Source organism: Orycteropus afer, unplaced genomic scaffold (assembly GCF_000298275.1).
Source record: "Orycteropus afer afer isolate SDZICR_OR568_19922 unplaced genomic scaffold, OryAfe1.0 scaffold00044, whole genome shotgun sequence".
Classification (NCBI taxonomy): domain Eukaryota; kingdom Metazoa; phylum Chordata; class Mammalia; order Tubulidentata; family Orycteropodidae; genus Orycteropus; species Orycteropus afer.
The window spans coordinates 874,409-879,679 of record NW_006921631.1 but is presented as its reverse complement, the minus strand read 5'-3'; positions in this window follow the sequence as shown (position 1 = coordinate 879,679).

The following is a 5,271-nucleotide window of genomic DNA, read 5'->3' as shown; positions in this document are numbered from 1 at the left end:
GAGGAGTGGCTGGTGGGTTTGAACCGCCAGCCTTCTGGTTAGCAGTCAAGTGCCTTAGGCACTATGCTACCAGAGCTCCTTTATTTATCTTAGTAGAAATAAACAATGAACTTCATGCTCATAAGCAGCTATTATTATTTTTTTTTGTGTGCACACTAAACATTTGCTGACTGCACAAATGAGGGGAAAATGATTGAAGACTCCCTATACACAAAGCACCATGCTGAATGCCATGTTACATTTTTTTTTAAAAAAGCGATAAATACGTGCTCAATAAAACTTGATTCATGTAAGTGTTCCTATTTCAAAGAATTTTTCTGCTGAACTGGAAACTGCTTGCAGAGTAAGACTAAATGGAATTTGACATGTCAATAAGTAAAATGAGACAGCTGGGGAGTAATGAAAGGAAAATTCAATTGGGATCAGGAGCTCTGGGTTCCAAGACCAGCTTTTATGCTAGTTTTATGACTTCAGACACCCTGAACATCAGTGTCCTCATGTGTAAAATGAGATGTTCAGATTATGTGATCTCTAAGGTCCTTTCCAATGCTAACACTTCATGATTCTAAAATTCTATGAAATCATCAGGTTTGCTGTCAAACTCAAAACCAAGTTTTGCCAAGGAGAACCATTTGTGAATCACTGGATGGCTAATGACCTTGAGTAGACAATAGAACTGTTCATAAGTGAGAATAACAAATTATGATTCGTTCTTTCTGTTAACTAAAGAAAGATGATTGGTTTTACAAATTATGCACTGTTCTCAGCTCAAAGTCCCAGGCAAGTTTTATGCCCACCTTTGTGTCACAGGGCACTAGTAAATGCGTATTTTCTTTAATCTAGATGGAAAATGTGACATACTTCAGATTGAACACCAACCAATGCTCAGAGTATCACTTCTGAAGCCATGAGAACGTAGACGAAAAAAAATCCTGCACAACTTCAACCAAATTGGAATTGGTATTTGTTGTAGTGCCTGGAGACTTGCTTTTTGGCAGAAGAATAATTTTCCAAGTTGGTTGCAAAAGTTTAATGATATAAAACAACAGCTGGCTTTGTAACTCCTAATAGACTGCATCTGCCCCTGATATTTGAGAGTGACCATGACAGCACTCCAAGTAGGAATCTCATTGAGCCTCATAAGATAGTCTTATGTTTTTTTTTTTTTAATCATATATTGTCTTGTGTGTACATGACAATATTTGAAGAATCTGAGATCAAGAGGACACCCACAAAAAATAAGAATGAACTTTTATTTGCTTAGGGCAAAAATGAAATGCCTCATAATCCAGCTTCTTAATCTATAACTAATTATGCCTTTTTCCATTGCCACCAACTAAAAAGCATGGTGTAAAGGAAAAACCACTGGCTTTGGAGCTAGATGGCTTGGGCTTAATATTTACAACAAGGGCAAAGATGATCTCAGTGAGAATAGCCGCAGTGGAAAGATGAGTTGGAGACCACCTTGCATATAACTGAAGAATGAATGGAAGGGGAGGAAAAGGATGGGAAGAATTCTGTAGATAATTGTAACTTCTTAAAAGTGAATCTCTACACATTGTACTAAAAACTATAGAAATCAAATAAGAGAGAAAAATCACTCATAGCCCATGCCTATGGAATAACAAAGAAAAAAAGAAGATGCCAAGTCCAATTAACATGTAAGTGGAGAAATAAACACTCAAAACCCAAACCCCCTGCCAACGGAGGCAATTCAACTCCTAGTGACCCTATAGGGCAGAGTACAGCTGTCCCATGGGGCTTTCAAGGCTGTAAATCTTTGGAAGCATTCATCTTTTCCTGTTGGAGTGGCTTGTGGGTTCAAACCACCAACCTTTTTGTTAGGAGCACAATGCTTTATCCACAGCACCACCTGAGCTCCTTATAAACACTCAAGACTAGTAAAATTAGTTTCAGAGATCACACTGAAGCTGAGAATCCATAAGAGACTGAACAGAGGAAAAGGCTATGTAGTGATGTCCTTGTAGTGATGGGACACAGTAAATACCAACTAAGGTCCACCCCAAAGGGAGCACCATACTCTGAGTGGAAATACTGAATGCAGATCAGAAGATCTGGAGAGTCAAAGCATTGGATACTTGAGGGTCAAAAGGAAAGGACTTGGGAAGTGTGTGTACAACACATAATGTTTGGAAGGGAGGGAGATGTTTTGGGAGGCAGATATTTCATTGAAGTTTGGAAGGTGAAGGAAAGGCAGGCAGAGTCTAAAAGCTAAAGGTTCTACTGAATCAATTTGTCATTTGTTTGCTGTGTATCCTTCTGTTCCTTGTTCTATTTTTTTTTTTTTCTTTTTCTGTCTACTTTTTGGTTAATAGGAACTCTGGTAGCATAGTGCCTAAGGCATTTGACTGCTAACCAGAAGGCTGGTGGTACAAACCCACCAGCCACTCCTCAGAAGGAAGGTTGGGCAATCTACTTCTGTAGTGATACTGCCTCAGAAACCTAAGGAGGGGTCGTGATGAGTCGGATCTGACTTAAGGGCAGTGAGGTTTTTTTGTTTTTTTTTTGAGTTAATTTAGCATTTTAATGATTCTATTTTATCTTCTTTGTTGGCTTATTTGCTATAACTCTGTTTTATTATCTTAGTTGTTGCCCTAGGCGTTATACGGAGTGCTGGTGGCATACAGGTTAAAGCATTCAGCTGCTAACCAAAAAGTCAGCAGTTTGAACCCACTAACCACTCCTGGGGAGAAAGATAAGGCAGTCTGCTTCAGTAAAGATTTACTGTCTTAGAAAATCTATGAGGCAGTTCTACTTTGTCCTAAAAGGGTCACTATGAGTCAGAATCAACTGTGTGGTAGTTAGTTTTTCTTTTGTTGTTGTTGTTTTTGGTTTAGGGGTTATAGTATACATCTCTAACTTATCAACATTCTAGTAATATAATATCATTTTACATATATTATAAGAACTTTATAACAGTATGCTTCCATTTCTCCCCTCCTGACTTTATGCTATTGTCCTTATACATTTTGCTTATATTGATGTGATAAATCTCACACTACATTGTTAATATTTTGTTTAAAACTAAAGTGATCTTTTAAAGGCATTTAAATCACAAGAAAAACCCATAAGTTTAACCACATATTTAACATTTCTCACGCTTATCATTTCATTGGGTAGATCCGTATTTCCACCTGGTATCATTTTCCTTCTGCCTGAAAACAACCTTTAACATTACTTCAAGTGTGGATCTACTGGTGATGAATTCTTTCAGCTTTTGTATGCCTGAGAATCTACTTTGCCTTAGTTTTTGAAATATAATTTCAAAGGTATAGAATTCGAGGTTGATAATACTTTTTTGTTTCTTAACTTTTTATTGTGATTTGGGTGAAAGTTTACAGAGCAAATTTGTTTTCCATTCAACATTTTATGTGCAATTTGTTTGGTGACACTGACTGCAGCCTCACAGTATAATAGCCCTCTTCTCACTTCCTCTCCGTGTTTCCCATATCCATTCTTCTTTCCTATTCCTTCCTGCCTTCTGAGCTCTAACCCTGGGCAGGTGCTACCCTTTTGATCTTGCATGGTTGATTGTTCTAAGGAGTGCATATCTCCTTTGTGTTATTGTTCACTTTATAGGCCTGCCTACTGTTTGGCTGAAAGTTGAGTGTGTGTGTGTGTGTGTGTGTGTGTGTGTGTGGCAGGGGATGAGTTCAGTTCCAGACTCAAAGTTTGGAACTCCCATAGCCTTGAGAGTTCCATCAGTCTCTATCAGACCAGGAAACCTGCTCTTTTTATTATTTTGAGGTTTGTTCCACATTTTTCTTCCACTCTATCTAGGGCTTCCTATTGTGACCCCTTTCAGAGAGGTCAGCAGTAGTACCCAAGCACTGTCTAGTTCTTCTTGTCTCAGGGTTGTGGAGACTGGGGTTCACATAGTCCTTTGGACTAATTGTTTCCATGCATTTTTGATTTTCTTTGCTCTTCTTTGTTCCAAATGGAGAGAGACCAATGGTTGTATCTTACATGGCTACTCACAAGTTTTTAGACCTCAGTTGCTACTCACCGAAGTAGGATGTAGAACATTGTCTTTGTGGACTATGTTATGCCAATTGACGTTCATGTCCCCAATACTAGGCTCAGCAACATATTCCCTTAAGATGTTTCATCACGGTTAAGAAGTATTCATAACTTTGTCCCCATATATGCTACTATATTCATGGATATGTTTTTAGCACATATAAAAACATATGTAAAAATATCCTCTGTCAAACAGAGGATAAACATTTATATTTGTAAATGTAATCCCATTTGCTTCCCTCCACCTGTTCAGCTTGCATGTATCTATGCATCTACTGTTAGATTATTGTTATTACTGTTATTGTAGCATTGCATATATAATAGTATATAACTTCATGGACTTTAAGTGTTGTGCTCCTCTCAGTGTCTTCCTTTGCCTTCAGCTTTCTGTGCTGCCTATTTTGCATCTTGCCTTTCCCTTCACCCAAGTTATTATATGTCTACCTTCTAGTTAGTGATTTAATCTCTTGTGATAGTTGGAGCTGTGTGTCAACTTGGCTGGACCATAATTCTGTGTGGTTTAAGCAGTTGTGATGTGATTATTGCCATTATGGGATCAGAAGTATATGTTTCAAGCAGCCAATCTGTTGAAAGGGAGTTTCCCTAGGGGTGTGGCCTGCTTCCAGTATATTTATGGACATCTCGGGAAAAGAGACATTCTTCTGTGGATCGGGACTCTGTTGTGCTGCCTACAACTGTCCATGAGTGAACAATCCACCATTCAGCCTGGAGATCTTGGATTCGTCATTCATTGGAGTCAACAGCCTGTATACTGCCTGCCAACCTTGAGCTCCTCAGCCGGTGCAGCTGTGTGAGTTGGGAAAAGCCTCCAACTTGACGTTTGATCCAAGAACTTTGGACTTGCCAGCTTCTATAAGTGTGGGAGTTCTGGTAGTGTAATGCCTAAGGCACTTGACTGCTAACCAGGAGGCTGTTGGTTCATACGCACCAGCCACTCCTCGGAAGGAAGATGGGGCAATCTACTTCCATAGTGATAGTTCCTTGGAAACCCAAGGAGGGGTCACTATGAGTCTGGTCCGACTCGACGGCACATAACAACAACAACATAAGTGTGTGAGCCATTTTCCTAAGATAAATTTGTCTTTCTCTCTCTCTCTATAAGCTTTACTGGTTTTGTTTCTCTAGAGAACCCAGTTTAACACACTTCTCTTCACCTCACAACCCTGGTTACCATCAAAGAATGTTTCTTTCTCTGTGCATTTTCTTGAC